Source organism: Pinus tabuliformis, chromosome X, assembly GCF_031772625.1.
Source record: "Pinus tabuliformis cultivar Carrire ecotype Pingquan chromosome X, CPIR1, whole genome shotgun sequence".
Lineage (NCBI taxonomy): Eukaryota > Viridiplantae > Streptophyta > Pinopsida > Pinales > Pinaceae > Pinus > Pinus tabuliformis.
In genome coordinates, this window is record NC_142308.1 from 100,357,207 (window position 1) to 100,378,674 (window position 21,468).

Genomic DNA, 21,468 nt, shown 5'->3' on the forward strand with positions numbered 1-21,468 from the left:
GTACAAAAGGAAATAACTCTCACTTTAAACGACAATGTCTCTCCTCCAAAGATACGTTCTGCAAAGAACACTCACTTGAAGTAGGAATGTCTGTCCTACAAAGAGATGTTGTCCTTTGAGTGAATTCTTACTTCAATTGGAGAAACAACCCTTTTATCACCACACCATTTTGTTTTACGTGTACAAGCTCACTACAAGTGTCAAAATGGCCCTTTCAGCACTACACCATCTCAACTTGCATGTACAAGCTCAAACAGAGAATTCCTTGTAATAGTTTAGATATCGTTCCCTTCTGGGAGCATATAAGATCATAGAGAATATGAAAGTACATATTATCACTCTCACATAAAGTGGAAAAATATAACTTTTTTAACCACACTACATTAATTTGTGTGTTCACGCTCGAAAAAAGAATTCCTTGAAATAATTTCGATCTTGTTTCCTTGCTGCATCATATGGAGATCATACAAAATATACAAGTACATGTTCTCCTTTTAATAAATCTGAAAAGGGAAAATAACCAAAAAATGAGACTTACATTATTTTTCATGCCAAAACACTCAATTATAAACTCAAAACTTATGAAGCACAACACCAATAGGTATGTCTCACTATTCTACAACTCTTGATTTTAAAAATGACCAACTTCTAAAAAGTGCATCTCTATCTCAAAATTCATGCCAAACATTGTGTAGAGTCTCCAAAATGTATTCAAAATATCATCCACTTTCACCTTTATCGCCACCATTTCACTCACAAACCGTAACTCCATGACCATATAACCCTTCATTAGCCTCCATTTTAATAATTATATGGGCTTCGTTTGTGTTTTCCAAAAGTTAATGATTTCTAGTATTATAAGTGAATTAAATGCTTAAAACTTAGAAAAATGACATATTCTTGCTAATACTTAAAAGTGCCTTTAGTTTCATGACATGTGTAGGTCATTTGGAAGCTTCCAAGGCACCCTTATGTGGCCTCCAATGCTCAAATTCGAATTCCCTTCAAGACATGGAAGAAGATTTGGATAAAGGTCAAAGAGGTTATTTGTCTCATCATTATCTATTTGAGTCGTAACTCTATAAGATTTTCTAGGGATATAGGGAGAGAATAATGGACCTCCATTAATGAAGTAGATTCTTATGTTTCTGTATAAATAGGAGAGCCTCCTCCTTTCAAAGGCATGTGTAAAGCTGGGGAAATGCTCATGTTTTGAATATAGAATTTGGATTTGGCACCATGTCCATGAGTAATGTTCACTTTCATTTGCTTATGCTTATATCTGGAGCCTATCAACTTTCCATCCCCCATGCTTTTGGATTGGCCACCTATAATGTGTGAGATTTATTGTTTTTCATAAATTAAGATTTAATGCTTTCATAGATTAAGATTTATTTCTTCCATTTCTTTTCCTGTGTGAGAGGATAAGAGTGATTGTTTTTATTTTATTTCATATCTAGAGGCTAAGAATGATTGTTTTTGTTTTCATTTCATATCGTGTGGTTTTGATTATTCATTTTATAGGATCTTGATTTTATAATGCACACATGAAACCTTAGAGTAGATTTCATTTCATGCAATTTCATTTCTGCAAGTGTGGTAGATTATGATTTCAATTCCTACAAGTGTAATGGATTAAGATTTCAATTCCATTTACTATAAGATAATTTATTTTGGATTGATTGTTGAATTAGAATGTGAATTTTGTTATTTGGTTTCGTGGTTAGATTGATCTAAATTGGAAGTTAATTTCTAGCATCTATAGTGCACGCATGCTTCACGAGTTTTACGAAGCCCCTCGGTTGACAATTAAATGATAGGTAATTAATTTGCCTCAACATTTTTGTTACGTTTCTGGGGATGTGTGGATAGGAAGTAGCTTTCAATATAGAGTTCATTTTTTAGATACGTGACTAAAGCATGTAGATGCATAAATCATTTAGTTGCATATCATTTTTATAATATATATATATATATATATATATATATATATATATATATATATATATATATATAGCCTTCAATCACCTACCACCCCCACTATGTCACATGGTGCAGTAACAACAACACATCCACATCATGAATTCTTATTTTTGCAAGTAGAAGAGATGACAAAGGAGGATGAAGAAATGGATGGAGATCCTTTTGGATTTCCCATTCAAGAAACTGATTTCAATGTTCAAATGAAGGACATTCCTCCATTCATACTTCGTAACTTCAAAGGTATGAGATCAGAAGACCCAGAAACTTTTCTTTTTAAATTTGAAATCATTTGTAGATCTTATGCACACTCATTACACATTCAAAAATTAAATTTGTTTCCAACAAAATTTAAGGACAAATCTCTTAAATAGTTCATGACTTAAGGAACAAATTATATAAGGACATGGGATGATATGAAAAGATTATTTTTGGAAAAATATAAAGATCATTACAAACACCATGACCTTAGAAATGAAGTCTTTAAGATGAATCAAAAAGAGGATGAAAATCTAGAAGACCTAGTGGAGAGATTTACTTATAATATCAAAAGATCTAAAATGCATCATTCAGGATTAGACATATTAGAAACTCTCCTACTAAATGCTATAAAGGATGAATGGATTGATCTTATTAACCTGGTGGGAAAATGATATGTTTATCAATTGTCATTTCAAGAGATTTGTGAACTATGTAAGAACATATGAACAGGAAAGGCAAAGTATGGAAGATCTCCTCAAGATATAGTTACAACAAGGGAAAGTAAGTTGACAACAGGATTGCTAAGTCAATTTAAAATTAACAATTTGCTAAACATTCTTGGTAATTTAAACGAACAAATTGAGATGTTAAGAATGCAAAACAAGCAAAAGTTGAAAATGTTGCTTTGCATGAATGTACACTTGATAAGATTAAAATTTGTACAAGATCACATACAACTAAAGATTTCCCATCATTACAAGGGTTAAAGGCGGTTTACCAAAAGGCTAATGGAGTGAATCAAGCTCTAATAGGACCATGGCAGCCTCATCAACCCAATATGATGCAATATACTTGTGCACAATTTCAGGTTTATGCACAACATAATTGGAAAACACCTTTTCCTTGGCAACCTTGGCCATCTCAATCCCAATCTCAAAACCAATCTCAGAAACAAGGTTGGAAAGATACCTATAGAGGAAATCCACCCTACACTCAATCTTTCCCTCACTATCCTCAATACCAATATCAATGTTATCCATACCTTTCACCTCCACCACAACATCAGTTTCACCCTCAGTTAATCTAAATTCACCCTTTCCCATTACCACACACACAAACACCCCAAAGTTCCATTCTGACTCCACTACCTACACAACCATTTCGAATCCCCAACAATAAAAAACCTCAATTCACTTACAATGTTGATGTATTGAAAAATGATTCACCAACTGCCATTGAAGAACAAAAACCAGAAGTAGAAGATTCAGATAAGGTCCAAGAATCATGGATGCTTGTCAATAAAGAGCAGTTGTTGGAACCTAAGATTGAAAAGTTTCATGCATGCCTATCACCAGATTCTATGAATGGAGATCACATATGTCAAGACTTGCATGGCATGATAGAATGAAGCCAAGGAAGACAATATTATATTGAATCTTGGTTCAAGACAATCATTGGATCCCAATATTCCATTCTTCAGTATCTTCTGACATCATGTCAAGCAAGATAGTTGGTCTCTCATATACGGGTATGTATCAAAGAATATATTTCAAACCTACATATGACCATATCTATCATTTTGTTACACAAATGGCTCCATTGGAAACATTCATATACATAAAAATAAAAAAAAATTAGGAAATAAAATGAAGCTTGATTGCATTTTTAATCTTCATTGCATTTTTTTTCTTAATTGCTTTTTTTGACAACTTTAAATATTTAGATTTTTATTTATTTTCTTGCATTTTTTTTCATTAACATAATAAATATTTTAAATAAAAAAATTGATGTTTTGATTTTAAATAATTAAAAAATAAAAAAATCATGTTAGAATTTCAATTAAAAAAAATATCATGTTTTTGAATAAGGGAAATGTAATTAAGAGAATTAAGAAATTGACAATTTAACCTCTCATGTGGCCCGTAAGGAAAAAAATTGCGTTAGATTGGAATCCAGATTTAAAAATCCATCATAATAAAAAAATAAAAGAATAAAAAAATAATTCTTTTTTTGAATTTGATCTAATTTGCTTCATATCTGGTTACCAAACTCCATCTTAGAGGGCAAAGGATTCAATTGTTTTAGGATGAGGCCGCGGAAGATCCATACCACAAAACTTTATATTTTCTATAGTCCATGGGGCCAGCATGATTGATAAAAATGTGAGTGTAGATTTTTATAGTTAAACTTATGTTTCATCAAGTAATTTTGTGAAAAAAAATTGGGTTAAAAACAAAAACTAAAAACCAAAAAATGGAAGCCCTTGAGATAGCACTCGATTGCAAAGCTCAAAAACATATGTTTTGTTTTTGAGCATTATGATCCATTTCTTTCCCACACTCTACCTCGAGTCAAGGTCCAGGAAACAATGATATTGCAATCTCTAAGTCCACCAGAATCTTTTGTCCAGAAAAATCCATGCAGGCATCTTCCACGCTGCATATCGTCACATAACGTCATGAAATTGGTTTTCCCGTTATAAATGTTACCCTGAATGAAGAATTGGGACTATGAGTGATAAATCACATACATACTACACCATATGAATGCAGATTTTCCTATATTTGATAGAACACACTAGCATTAGAAGCAATTACCTCAAGTAGAGGAAACACGTAGTAGTTTTGAAATGTCATTTTACAAATAATTTTGTGACCAAATGAAAGCAAATTTCGAACAAATAAAACGTGGGTTTCTCGCAGAATAGGGTCAGTCATAATACCCAGGAACAATTATCTCAAATTCATAACTAATTGGGAGATATTCCAGGTTCTTTAGAGCCTTATTTTCCAAGTTACGTGGAAAAACGGTTTTTACTTACTGCCTTGAGATCCTGCAAATCGTTGAAACAAATAAAGTTTGATTGAGTCGATGAGAAAGATATCTTGGTGTTGAAAGGAGAGAAGCATTAGCAAAGAAAAAATTTACGAATTTTATGCGCATTTCCAACACTTCCGGAATATGCTGCTTCTACTGAGTCAAAACCACGTATCAGTTCATATCAGTTCATATATTCACTTGCAATGCTTTGAATTTTCATTTTCAACCATGGAAAATTTTGTATATGTATATTTTGATGTTAGTGGAATGTTGTTTTAATGTTTTATATGTATAATTTTTGTTATTTTTTTTAAATGTATATATATGTTTTGTATAATATTTGTTTTTATCATTTTTTATTTTTTTTAATGAAGTGTTTTTTTTATAACATTTGTACATTTATAGGTTTTGTTATGATTTTTTTTATGTTTGTCTATATGTATAATTTAGTTTCTATATATGTTTTTCTTGTTATGTATATTTATTTTACTTTTTTTAGTTTTGTAAATATTTCATTAATTTATTGTTTTTAAAAAAAAAAATTCCATGAAAACATGTAAAAAAAAAAAAATTGATGTGAAATTAAATTCATGATTGGAACAAAGTAAAAGAAAACGGAACTTTTGAGATGATTCACTTACACACCTCTTGAATCAAGGAAAAAAAATGTTTTATTTGCTAGAAGAGGCATTGATCAATTTGATGATTGGATTGGTTATTTGTTCATAAAAAAAATTCATAATTGTGTGTACTTAACTTCTGTTCAGGATTTTAGCTATAGAAACTGCACAATTCTGCAGCTAAAAAACAATTCTACAGCTCTGTATTTAACTTAGTGATCTATTTGTCAACAATGCATTCTAATCAAAAAATCATGATCAAAATTTATTGGATTTGTCTAATGATTATGTTTTCAAGCATGATGCAGGAAAGAAGAAGAACTATAAAGGCGCTTTATACCTAGCATCAATTGATGAATTTTTTATTGAGGATTGTTTTGCAGGAATCATTAAGCATTCGCAAATAATATTTCTTTATATTTATGAAATGTTATGATTCAAACATAAAGTGAGGAAATTATGTTTTCAGAAATTGGATTTATTATCAGAATTGTGAAATTGGACTAACCATTTGAAACGAAGACATGTCATGAAACTATTAATTATGCAATATTTTCGTATGTACCTAGAGAAATTAATCACTTCTCCTTGAACAAACTTGGGTTTTATTGCAATATTAGTGCCATGTTTGTTTTCAGGTTCTAAGACAATCAAAGAATTGAAGGAGGTTAGTTTGTGCACGATTGGTTTTCTATGACCAATTTCAAGAAACATGAACCAAATGAATCCATTTCTATCATCCATAAATGCCATCATTTTTCCTCTCCAAACTCACAAGCTATTCAAGCATTTCTGCTAAGCATCATCATCACCATTTTCCTTGCAAAGAGTGGGATGTTTCCTTCACATTTTTCATTCATAGAGATATTCAACTGACTTACATACTAATTTGTCCTTTTGCTTTCCGTTCACTTGTTTACCCTCTTGTCATTTTCCTTTCGATTAAATAAATCCTGCTTGATGCAAATTTTCCATCCATAGTCCTTACAAAATCACTATTCCATACTCGCGTTAGATGATGGGAAATTCATTAAATGCCTCCCTTCTAACAAGTCTTGGCCTATCGACATCAACACATTATCTAGGTTTAGGGCTAGAGTCCTTATTAGTACCTTGAGGCTTGTATGCATCAATGGCAAGTTCTCTCACTGATAATCATGGGAATACACCAATGTCCCTTGACCATTGCATCTTGCAAGTGGCTCGACATCATCTCATCTATTCGCACTTTGCAAGATGTACTTAGATACCTTGGCAGTCATTTACATTAATGGCGAGTTTGCCTTGAATTGGTTAACGACATTCATCAATGGTCAGTGATCCAATGACTTCTCTTCATGCTTGACAACAACACATTTATTTGCATGACCAGAATTGTACCATCAGGGTTTGAAGCAGGTGAAGACTATATCATTTCAACATTTTGTAGCAAATACAATAGATTTAGCAGTAGTAATAAATAACCCACTTTCACCACTTCATCCACCATTTATGCAACCGAGAAGCAGATGAAATTCTACATTATTTTCCATGATCCAGCGCTAGCTACAACTTCTATACATATGAACAGTTTATCCACTTCCTAGGTAAGTAAAGGTATGCTCTTTTCTAGATTTTGAACATAGAATTCCTTGAATACTAAAATTATAATCTTTGGAAAATACTTCACCATATTTCCTTTCTCATTTGAAAAAAACAGTAAACACATTTAGTTGGGGGGAAGGGACATCCATTTATTATCACATCCATATCACTTAATTTCATCCTAACATACTTGTCCTAATCAATTAGGATTGCATTATTGTGCAAAAGTTATGTGATTTTCAAATAAATGCCTAAATGATGAGCATATCATATGGATGATTCAAATATGCATTCTTAATTATGTTCAATGAATATTGTTGTAACAAAAAGAAACAAGGTGTTGAAACCCAAGAACCAATACCAATTAAGATTTGGTTGTCACAAAAGAACCAACCAAACATGTTGCAATTCAATGTCTGACAAGGAATACTTTGCAAAAATAAATAAAATTGACAAATGAAAAGTTTAAGGAAAATTGATATAAGCCAAGCTCATTCAAAATAAAATCATGATTAAGCAATGCAATAGATCGCATGAGGACATGCAATAATGTCAACGGGGGGGAATGTAGAGTCTCCAAAATGTATTGAAAATATCATCCACTTTCACCTTTATCCCCACAATTTCACTCACATGTCACAACTCCATGACCATATAATCTTTCATTAGCCTCCATTTTCATAATTATATGGGTTTCATTTGTGATTTCCAAAAGTTAATGATTTCTAGTATTATAAGTGAATTAAATGGTTACAACTTAGAAAAATGACATATACTTGCCAATACATAAAAGTGGCTTGAGTTTCATGACATGTGTAGGTCATTTGGAAGCTTCCAAGGCACCCTTATGTGGCTTCCAATGCTCAAATTCGAATTTCCTTCAAGATATGGAAGAAGATTTGGATAAAGGTCAAAGAGGATATGTGTCTCATCATTATCTATTTGAGTTGTAACTCTATGAGATTTTCTAGGGATCTAGAGAGAGAATAATGGACCTCCATTAATGAGGTAGCTTCTTATGTTTTTGTATAAATAGGAGAGCCTCCTCCTTTCAAAGGCATGTGTAAAGTTGGGGAAATTCTTATGTTTTGAATATAGAGTTTGGATTTGGCACCATGCCCATGAGTGATGTTCACTTTTATTTGGTTATGCTTGTATTTGGAGCCTCTCAAATTTCCATCCCTCATGCTTTTGGATTGGCCATCTATAATCTATGAGATTTATTGTTTTTCATAGATTAAGATTTAATGCTTTCATATATTAAGATTTATTTCTTTCATGTCTTGTCCTACGTGAGAGGTTAAGAATGATTATTTTTATTTTCATTCATATCTAGAGGTTAAGAATGATTATTTTTGCTTTCATTTCATATCATGTGGTTTTGATTATTCATTTTATAGGATCCTGATTTGATAATGCACACATGATCCCTTAGAGTAGATTTCATTTCACGCAGTTTCATTTTTGTAAGTGTGTTAGATCAAGATTTCAATTCCTACAAGTCTGATATATTAAGATTTCAATTCCACACACTGTACTGTAATTTCTTTTGAATTGATTGTTGAATTAGAATAGGTGAATTTTTTTGTCATTATTTGGTTTCGTAGTTAGATTGATATAAATTGGAAGTTAATTTCTACCATATACAGTGCATGCATGCTTCGCAAGTTTTACGAAACCCTCAAGTTGATAATTAAATGATATGTAATTAATTTGCCTCAACACATTGGTAAGACATGCAAGATTTAAACCATGACCCCTCAAATCAACTAGTTAAATCCCAAAAAACACAGTGATAGTTCGTCTTTCTCGTCATTTTGCAACTTGTGACTATAAACAAGAATAAGTTTTAAAACTGCATCTTTATCTCGAATTTTGCAAAGCATTAATGACACATATGCACTTTAAACAAGAGGCTAAGATCCACTTCTCAGATGCAAAGTATATCTTCACCAATGGAATCATATCAAAAAATATTGAAGCATGACTATAAACACCATAGGTTTCTGTCACTTCCATTTATGAAGCCATCTAAGATCCCCTGTCTTAAAATAGGCCACAAAGATTGAAGATTCCTTGCATTATATTCAGATTATCTTGAAATTAATTCCTTAGAATAGGGCCAAAAAATCCCCCCAAAATTCTTTGTGTGACTCTCCTCAAGAACTAAGTCCTTAGATAGGCATGGGTCACCCCACTTTATATATAAAATAATGGTTTAAATAACATAGTCATGGACATTTTTAATGAGATTATCCATAGAAAATTTGTTTTGCATGTTAATCATAGTTCATTTGGTGCGAGGGAGGTCCTAGGGTAAAATCAATAGACCTCCCATTTTGGATTTAATACAAAGCATTGGTTATATATACACTTGTTTGATATATATATTTAAATATAAGGTTCTTGAAACACAACTTGTATGGACTTATTTAACCATATGTTGACCCCAACCAACCAACTGGGCCTTTCACATGACATCCCTTGGTTGGCCACATGGCTAGCCAATCACTAACATAGACACTATGTGAAGATGTCATGTGACATTATTCAATTGGAGACACAATGCCACATGAGTTTCACGAGTGCCACAAGTCATCTCCTTGTTGTTCCACAGGTCGACTTGCTACATTTGCACTATAGTACCAGACCATTATGTAGATGATTATGTCAGGATCCTATAGTTTCCTGTGGCACGCTTTGGTGTTTCGACTTGGTAGCTTCGTTGAATCCATTTTAATTGTTTATTCAAAACTTCATGCATCCATATCTTTGTCATAGAAAATATGTTTTAGGTCTCATTCTAACAATTTGAAATCTGTCATCGAGCTCTTCAACACGACATAGATTTTGTCAAATTTTGAGTACTTTAATTTTTGATGTTTAAACCTCCTAGATCAAATACAAATATGACATTGATGTCCACATAAAAATAACCCACGTACCTGATCTAGTTTACAAATTGATCCAGGTGGCTCTAGAGACACACACAGGACGGGCTTATGAAATCTCGAAAACCAAAGTGGTCAGAATGTTGTCAAACCAGAACCAAAGCGTAGATCTAGTCGTTTTGATCGCGGCAGTGTGAATGGTTCATCAATCCAAGCTCATATGATGGAGAACAAGCCAGTCAAATTTCTGGCCAAAGTTGGACTGTGGGCAAGGTTTAAGTGTCCTACAATTTGACCGACCTCGAGGCATGAAACCTAGCTCCTGAAGTTGGTCTAAATTGTGGCCACATTAATTTTCCCAATATCCCTTATTTTATAAAGATCGAAAAATCTCCCCTAATCTATATTAAAATAAAATATATATATATTGTTGGGGTGGAGGGCCACCAACCCCGCCACCCCCCCTTCGAACTTCACATATATAATCAAAATTTTAATTGGCCAACGGGCCATGACCGCGTCGGACTCCCTCAACCCCACTACACATAACAAATGATATTAAAAAAAAATGGCTCAACGGCCATCACCCCGTCGAGCCCTCCCAAACTATGTAACTATAACCTTATATAAATGGGGTGGGCACGAACCACCTCCGGTGGACCTGGCCCACACCCCTCACACTGATAACGCGATGGGAATTTTGGTAAGGGTGCTAGCGGGGGTGGAACCTGCCTAGCCCACGTGTCCCGCCCGTAAGCAGGCGGCCCCATTAATACACGAACCCGTGATACCAACATACCAACGTGCCGGAAAATGTGGAGGTTCTAGGGGCGAGCTGCCTAATGTGGACCCAACCCCCAAAAGCATATGCGGATGTGTTTTTAAAAAAAATATTGTGTTAAAATGACAGGGGTAGGCTTTGACCACCCGACCCCTCCTCAACAAATTTCCTACTTTAACCATTGCGCCAACTGCCTCGTTGGATAATCTGGCCACCTAGAATATATTTAAACTTTCATTTTACATAGTGCAGGGAGGAAACTGGAGGAGGAACCAGGAGTGCACATGCAAATCGATGTAGGGGAAACCATGACTGTTGTAGAAATAGGGAGCGGAACCATGATCCTTGAAATTTTCCCGAGGAGGTAATTTTTCTCCATGTTGAAATATAGTCAAGTTTATAGTCGTTTTTCATGGTTTTTTGTAGGGATCGAAATGGCAAGGTCAGATTTGCCTTTTGAGTTACATATTTCCAGTCCAACCATGGAGAATAATCTTTGAGGAATGTAAGGGGAATATAAAAGATTCCTTGAGCCCCAGATTCGTAATTTCTCAGAATTCAGAAATTTGACAGTGGATTTTTTGTTCGACACCACAAATCTGATGGTGTGTTAAGATTTTTGATTTGCTCATTTTATTTTCCAACCACTTTTCTAAGTGGAATGCAAGTGTTAGCATTCATGTGCGAGAAGTCATTTCCATTAGAGTGATGTCGTGGGATCAATGGCACAAGCATCTTCAGTAGTTTGACATCTGCTTCTTCATATGGTCCCTGGTTGTGAGGTATATGTAGTGTGTTCATGTACTTCTTTTGCTATGTATTGTGCTGCGCAGATCCCTGTTTGATGTTGATGAGGGATCTTGTTTATTACTTGTTTTCATGATTCCTACTTGATGTGACACGAAATCATTTATGTGATGTAGTTGTTGTCATGGTTCATCATGTTACATTTTGAGATCCCTTTGTTGCACGTTGATGGGATACTCATGTTTTTTTCATGCATGTTTTGCATTGATATCCCTCTTATGCCATGTTGGCGGGATGCTCATCATCCATGAGTTTATTTCATACTCATAGGAGCCTTTTTTATTGAGAGTTCATGTAGCGAGACATCTCTTAGAGCCACTCCTGTGTGAGGGCATTTTCCTTGTATGATAGCGACCTCACCTCTTATGTACATCATCACTATTGACAACACTTAATGTAGCGGCCTACACCATCTTGACACTAGGGCCCAGAGACGTAGTCCCTCCTGGACGAACTCCGTTATCAACGGCTTATGTTTTTATGTTGCTGATGATTGTCATGTTCCTCTCCTTTACAACATGCACATGTATTCATTTATGTTTCTTTTAAAAATGTAATTTAACACATCATGAGAGTAAAAGGTCTTGGAAGGGTCCTTCGTCAGACCCGGACCTGGATCACCTGTACATTTCTTGTTGTCTTCGCCACCAAGAATGACATACTTTGTTGCTGTATCGTATGCCACGACTTCATTTTTAACTTGGAACGCACTAGTATCAAGGATTGAGACTTTGACAAAGATCACTTCCTAACACTCTAGAACCTCACACTCTACATCTACTAGTATTTCCATCTTTCAAATACTTTTCATTTCCCCTTCTTTTGTTGGGGATGTGGGAAGAAATAACCTATTTCATGTATGTTATAGCACCTTTTATAGAGCCCAAATTTTGTGATACCTTGTCCTTGGGTTAATCATACACTTAACAAATTTTATCATACATATGATATGATTGATACTACATGGCCTTTCCTACCATATGTTTCATAGTCACTGCAATGTTGAGGGAAAAATAGGTTTCATCTTTGAAAGTCTCAAAAGTATTACCTGTGTTGTTTTTAATAGTATCCTTGGCCTTGGCAATGTTGTCTTTCATGTTGTCTATGATCTTGTTATCACCCAATTTAATAAGATGATGTGCCCCCCCCCAACCTCCTTGATCTTGTTTCAGACGTAGGAGGTTGCATGTTAGAAACTTTTGTTGAGTGTGGTGGGCATATTGATTAAAATTCTTGGCTATTCATTCTAGCAACTCCTCTCTTTCATACTCCAACACAATTACTCGACGTCCTTGTCTCATCAAAATCCCCATTGGCTTTTCCTCGCCTAACTTAAATATCATTGGATATGGATTGCTATTTTTATTCCATCTATTGTCATAAAACAACTCATACTTCAATTGTCTATTCACATGCAACCTCACTTTGAATACTTGGTCCACATCAGATTTGACTGGATTTATGCTAGCTTGGCTTCTTCACATGAAGATTTCCCCACAGGTCACATTCTAGTTGGTCCTTCAAGTGTTCAACATTTTGACACAACTTTACATGTAGATATGTAGCACAATAATCCGCTCACAAGGTCTCTGGGCAATAGCTCCACACAAAAAGTCTCCAAAATCAAAATTCACATATTGGAAACAAAACTATACACACAACAATAAGTATCACACCCACTCTAATACCGCTAGTCTAGATCATAGAACACCAAAATAAGTGGTGGTGTCTAAATGCACCATTATTTTGTTACCAACGGCCACTGGGACAAGTTAACATTGAGTTTTTGTCCGATTAATAGGCTACATTAAATATAAATATGATAGACAAAACCATGGGTTGTTATATAACTAGAGTCCAAGACCATTGGTCACTTGAGCAAGTCAAGTTTAATTGTTCCACCCTAACATATTGTAGTCGAGTTTTTATTTAATATTATTAAACAAGAAACAAATCATGCTTATGTAGTAAAATGAAAAGTAATTATCTGATGAAATCCTTGACAATCACAATATACTTGAAGAGGTAGTTAGCATATATATGAAAAAGGTATTAAATTTTTTGCTTATTTATACATATTTAATATTGTTATATGCTAATTAACTAAAATGAATTTAGAAATTGATGAGAAAGATAAGGTAGTTACATTATTGTATTTTTTACTTAAATCTTCAAACTGTTTAGTCATTTACATTAACTTCGTTATGACATTGTTGTAAGATCATTATTTTCTATGGAAGCATGGAGGAAGATATCTATACATTATTTAACTTTACTTGTCAGCTTGAAATTCTTGATAGAGGGTAGTAGCTTCAACAAACATTCTTTCCTTTTGTGATTTACATTGTTCAATTTTACCATTAGTCTATTATCAATGTAATCAAGTGCATGGATGGTCGTCATACTAGATTCAATTCAATCCACATTAAGGAGTTTTACCACTAGTTAGAAAATTCAACACACACATCCTAGATCATTACTAATAGCTTGGACCAACTTAGTCAATAGCACTATTAGGTGTGCCCACTCTGTTTTTCCTTGATTGTGTATAGAAGTATCCTCCTTACAAGATTTGTATTCATTCTAATGACTTCACTAACAAACACTATTTTTGTAAGAATTTTACTAATCTCTTATCTAATATAATGAATTGAGAAAATTATAAATCAAATTCTAAAAACATTACTTCCAATCTCTATGTTAAAATTACATAGATTTTATAGACACACAACAAAACACTAGGAAATACATTACATTACCTCCCATCTCTAATCTCTAAGTTCAAATTATATAGATCTAGTGGACAAACAACATAACAATATGAAATACATTGCAGCTCTTACACTAACTTGAAAGTATTCTTTCTGGACATATGCTCTTACAATTCTCTCATCAGGAACCTAGGCCCTCATATAAGGGAGTCGAGTTCAAGGTTCATACGAACTCTAGTACTAAAAAAACATATAAAAACAATGCATAACATTCAACCAGAGAGATATTATTATTAACACAATACAAAATATTATTCGATATTTATAGGAATGGGTGCGTACAATACATAACCATAACAAATGCTTGCAACTAGATGAGAAAACAACTCACAAACACTCTCTAGAATAAAACATTGAAATATTAATGATTTAAAAGAATGTGTTCGAACAATACATTTATTTAATTAACTTTAATACTTCCATTCAATGTTGTGCTACTTGTATAGTGAAAACATATCCTAAGTAGACTGGTTGTTCTCCCAATCTTACGTCGGAGTTGGCTTTGGGCTTTGCGGAAAAGGAAAAAAAATTAAAAACAAAAACTTCTACTAATTTTGTATTTTTTTATATTTTAAAAAAATTATATCGTTTTACTCATTTCATGTATTATCGTGTTTAGAGGTATTGCAGTTGTTCTAAATAACGGGTTATATTTAAATATTATTTCAATATAAAAGAGAGGTTGTAGTGTCTCTAAAATAAAATATTAAATTAAATAATTATAATAATAAAACATAAGTAAGTTTAGTTCAAAAAATAATAAAAATGTAAAAGTAATAAAAATATTAAATTGTCCATCTTTACGAATATAAGATGAAAAATTTAAGAGACATTAATTTTCATCTTCAACTTTGTTAAGATTATATAGATGAAAACATATTTTATTCCATAATGCTACTTAATATCTAATTTCATTATAAAATGTCTCACACACATTGATATATATAGACCCATTTCAACATATAAATTAAAAATTCAATTAATAAATATATATACATTGACAACGACTTTTTTTGGGGGTCTATATATATATCACATTACATTATTAAATTTAAATTATAAAATATGTAAAGGAAAAATGTCTCAAATATTTGTAATTATGTGCATTAATAAAATTAAAATTAAAATTATATATATATATATGAAATTTATAAAAATATAAATAATATTATTAATATTTGGCATAGATCTATCTTAATTCTAGATTTACTAGAGAAAAAGATGAATAAAATCTCTAAAATTGAAAATAGTACTTCAAATTTTACACTTAAAAAGATTTACATATTTAAAAATTTGATTTTTATAAATATTTAGTAGATCCAAAATTAACATGTATCTACATTGGTTATATTAATTTTCATTACATTATTAAATAATATAAATGATAAAAATATTTCATATCATATGATTTATGAAATTGAGAAAATATTAAAATTTATTGTATATCAATATTTAGATATAGTAATATGTTTGAATATATTAAATAAAGTATAAATTTATATGATTAATTGTATTATTATTTAAATAATATATGAGATATACAATAATATATATTATCTTTTAATTTGAATTGAAAATTTCTGTGGGGGTAAAACCTGTGAAACCTGAGTTGAGTACATCAATCACCTCTAACCTGCCAATGTACTAAGGCAACAAAGTTTAATTAGATGTTGTCGACATGTCCAAAAAAAATATATATTAGTTTGTGAGATTCTTGGAAGAATTACTCCTCAAAATTTCAGGAATGTATTTATTTTCGTGAACAAATTGCATCCCAATAAGAAAAAGGAATACATGATGAATCTAGTTTTTCAATGTGACTCATTGGGACCGTTGGCTGGCATATTGCCAGACTTTCTTCTCCTCCATTCCTACTATTGATCATACCTCTATTGAAGTACGAGGAGTTTTTCTAGTGTTTCTAGGTCCGGAATTTGCTGAACATTCTTCTGGTCTTCAATATTCAGCTATATCAACCTAGTGTCCGAGGGCTTATCATTACGCCAATTCTACATGCTATGGGATTTGAGAGACCTAATTTTGATGTTTTTGATCCACCACTAAAATTACTTGAAGAGGGGGAGGAGCTAGAGGAAATGTTTCAAGACTATCCACTGTGGAAGGATTTTCATATTAACAGTTTTATATCACAATTGGGAAATAAACAACTGTACACATTCATAATCTAAATAAAAACAAAAATAAAAAAACATTTTCTACTCAAAATAATTTTCGGAAATCAAGGTTAATCTCGATTTCGGGACAAGTAGCAATGCGCTTCTCCTTTGAGTCTAACAAAGAAAAAAGAGGGCATTCCTAAAGTAGACCCAATTGTCTGAAGAGAGGAAAACCCCAAGCCCCATAGGTGCATTGACATGTTTGGAACCCTCACCAAGATAGGATTAGAGATTTGGATTTCTGTCAGTGAATCGAAGGCAGAAGACCGAAGTTTCATACACAAACAATCATCACCCGAAAGCCATGGATCGATTTCAAAGATTAGATCCCTATGTTCAACAATGTCCAAACAACACAAAAATCCCTTAGCATAAGCTTGGACGAAAACTTCTTTCCCGATCACCATAGGGAAATTTTCACTATACTGGATTGAAGATCCGCAAGCCAGGGACAAAACCCAAAAGGAAAAACAAACTAATAAGGAAACTTGATTGCTCATCAACCTTTGAGCCAATGGGAAAGGAAAGGGTGGGAGATTCATGAACCTAAACATAAGAAAACTGTTGAATCATATCATTCTTGACCATGAGAAACAATGGCTGGACCTGAAACTAGGATATAGTTAAGGGGCATGAAATCCGGCTTGCTCTTAGCTGGCAAAGGACCATCTGTTGCCAAAGACAAAACGAGCCAACGTGTGGCTACAAAGGCTAGACATGGCAGCTAATAGGAGGAAGCTGGAGAAGACAACTGAATCCGTGCAGATGCAACCATGGCTAAAGCCGAACCCTAGTTATTGCAGGAAGGAACTCAGATGCCATTTTTGCACGTATAATAATTTTATATTATATGAAGCGGTTTTATTTATTTAATTATAATAATATTTTAAAATATACTATGTGCAATTTAAATTTATATTAATATTTATTTTATTTTTTGGTCTTATTTACTTGAATAAAACATCAAGTTTACAATAGTACTTATTCTATTTAAATTTGCCTGATTAATCATTATTTTAAGATAAACGGACTATAAAAAATTAACAAATAAGAAAATATATTATTGTCTATCACTCCATTATATTATGATATAGATAATAAATTAATAATATAACTTGAATAAAATCAAATTAATTATAATACATATTAAAATAAAAATTATAATGGTTTAAATAATTTAAGGTATTTTTATAATAATAATGGTTTGAATTATGAGATTAATATTAAGGAATTTATTTTGAAAATATTTAAGAAAGTTTAAGTGATATTGTATATTTATTTTGTTGTCTTACTTCTAGGGGATTTGGAACTTGAATCTTATTCTTTACATAACACTTTCATGAGTTGAAAACGTGATATTATATTGAACAAAAATCACTTAAATTATTACTTTTGAAGTGTAAAGAATCATATTAATTAGAGTCAAATTATAAAAAATTATGCAACATATAATTTCTAATTTTTCAATTTCACTGAATTTTTAAGAAAGAAATACATATATCTATAAATATAGTGCAAATAATAATAATACTAGCAATTACACCAAATGTCGCCATAAGGCATAGGAAAGAGTAGCACTGACAGTGAAAGTGTCAACTGCAACATTTGGAGAAAAAATCAAGGATGTGATTAATAATCAAAATCGGTCCTCAAAAACTTTGGTAAAGCTAAAACATAATTCCGTGTATGGAACCACGTTTAACATAATTCCATATATGGCACCTATGTTCTCAACTATGTGTTACGAACCCACCCATGTTCTCAACCTCAATTTAGGGGGAGGGGCGTGCATACTGGTCAGTTGTGAATTCTTTGCCATTACAATATATTAGTTGAGGATTTTCCTTAAAAAAAGTCATAGGAAAACAATGGGTGCAACTAATATATGGCTTCATAACTATTTGATATAATGAATCTGCCAAATTTTATGGCTAATTCAGTAGGACTGTAGTTTTTTCTCATTCGTAGCAACAATCCAGCCAAACACTTTGAAATTCAATCTTAGCAGAGATGACTCATTCGAGTCTAACTTCTTTTGGTGTCAATTTCTAAACATCCACTAAGAAAATGCCATGTCATATTTATCTCCATAGCTAGCAAATTGTTCAACCAATTTTCATCCTCCTGCTCCCATATAAATCTCTCAACTTTGGCATTTGGGGATCCATGGCTACTATATCTTTCAAGCTTGGATTCCGCTAAAGTAAGGTTATTTCCAACTGGGTCACCACTATATGCAGTTATCCAAACTGGATCACCATTATATCAAGTTACCCTAACTAGGTTACTCCTATATACATTTATCTAGACTAGGTCGTTGTTGTATCCAATGACTTTAATGCAGTTCTTGGTTGAGACCAACATTCTATGTCAAGTTCAGTGCCTAGTGAAGCCCCACCTTTTGATTGCATATTATCACCATGTACTTACCATTGCTTGAAGCACATTTACTTTCAGATCTTAAGCCTTCTTTCAAAACTTATGCATCCTTCATTGATGAGCCTTGTAATATAATCCAAATGAATGAACATTACTATGACAAAGACAAATGAGGTCTATATGTTCCTCTAACTCTTGTTACATTTAATATGTATGCTCAGAGTAATTCATTCGACTGTAGACATGTCAAGTTCTGGAAATATTTGTTGTTTTGTAGGTGAAGCCAAAGTAGATGTGATCAAATATAAGCATGGGACGACATGAATATGATAATAGCGCATGGCTAAAGCCAAGCTTTCATTATGGGATTTATTATCACTCTAGGTTAGATCACATCGTTTCTCTAAACATGCATCCTCTACAAGGAGTACCCCAATGAAGAAAAAAAGGAATATAATTTAGGCATTCCTCCTCCCTCATGGTACTAGAAATTCCAAGTCTCATAGAAGATGAATTCAACATTTAGAATCCCACTTCGAAATACGCAACAATTATGGAATTAAATGTTTTTTCAGATTGCGATGCCATGTGTAGAATAAGCTTATCATTTTTTCATGTCCTTTTATGAAACAAAGTGGAGTTTGTAGACTCCTTTCGGCCTAGGATAAGAATTGTTAACCCTAACCATATACAACGTGTCTTCATTGATCACAAAAGCGTAATCCTATTTTACCAAAGACGACAAACATGGAAACCCATTCCCATGTGCTACTGTAAATTGAAGAACTTGGTGTTTCATTCCCACGTCATTTGTAGCTGAAATTTATTATTTTTCTCATAGAATTTTAGTGGTGATGTTTAACGCTCTCCAAAATAATGTTCCAAATGAAAGTGACCAGTAAAAATCTAATATTTTAGATTTACATTCCTTAAAAAGGAAAACCCTATGTTATGTGTAGTTGACAATTCGAGAAAAACTCGATAGTGACCATCCCATGTTTTATGGCTTAGTAATTAATAAATTTGCAATGATTAATTCATTAATGAAATTCAGAGTAGTTTGAATTTAGAGTTCCTATGAAATCAATGTAACGTGGTGATTTTTTTTTTGTTGCGTTGACCTAGAATGTGATTTGTATATATTCATAGTGTCTTGCTAAGAGGACTCTCAGTTGTTATGTCAAAAATATGACACTATTGTCTCTTTCCCTACACGTTCTTGTGGCTACCAAAACAATCTCAATTCTTATGGGGCTTGTATTGAGTATGTCAACCCTATCCACTTTGGAAGAGTCCTCTTAATTTTTTCTTTCTTAATTGAATCAATTGACAGGATACAGATATCAGGCACTTTCAGTTTATTAAAGGAGATATTCCACACATCTGATGAGTTTGGGTGTACAAACACCCACTAATAGGAATACATCTCCTCTCGTAGAGTGCACTTCTTAGATGTGCCTAATTAGAATACATTGGCATGTCGAGCTCAACTACAAAGAGTATTGCCTATCACAAACTTCAATTACGTGATGAATTACAATGATTGGAATATTGTTGCTCAACATCCAAACTTCAACAACTTGACCCAAATTTTCAGCTTCAACTATAATCCACTTGATCCATATGCATCTATGATCAATTCTTAAGATATCGCCAGTCTTGCTTATGTCTCTGATGGTGCCTTTATAGATGACAATGCATTGTTTTGGGGAATGAAATACTACAATGATATGATTTTCGAAGTTGAACCAATGGGGAATGTCTGTTTCAGAAGGATAAGTAGGAATTTGCTCAAAAATAGAGGTGGGTGTTCCCTTGAAGAACCTACTTCTATGACAAGGAATAACTCTTCATCTATGGTCTTTTTTCATATGCTATCGACTTACAACATTTCCTTCACAACTTTTGGTGCAATTTCTAGTTATATTTAAATTATGGTGGGAAGTAACCTATGATAAATATGTTATTTACTGCATGGAATTATATTATGCAAAGGATACAAAATGACATTCAAGTTATGCTCCACTCAAATGTTTGGAATTTTTTTTTTGATCAAGTAAGAATGGAGCCTTCTATTAACCAAACTAGTACATTACATATGTTACAGGGTAAATCAAAATCCTTTTCATTTACCAAAACTCGATCCAGAGGCCTATGGGTTATGGTCCACAAAACCTATCGAAAGCATTATTGGCTTTAAACCCTTAAAACTCAGAACCATTCACTCTATCGGAATATATGGATTACACATGAAATGCATAGAAACCAAACCCGCAACACTTAAGGTCGGACTTCAAGCAATTTACATCCACAAACATAAAAATCGATGGGTCTTCACTTCCGGTCCATCGCCTTCCCACTGCACTCTCGGAACACAGATCTTCGATTGACCTGATCCCTGCCATCCATCTCTTTCATCGATCCAATAGCTATCGGTGTATCGCTTAATCGCAAATG

At 33.0% G+C, this 21,468-nt stretch overlaps 1 pseudogene; it reads right to left on the reverse strand.

Annotated features, from left to right (window-relative positions):
- The window catches only part of LOC149138600 (transcription factor MYB114 pseudogene), a 100,304-nt pseudogene that overhangs the window by 37,309 nt on the left and 41,527 nt on the right, over window positions 1–21,468 (reverse strand).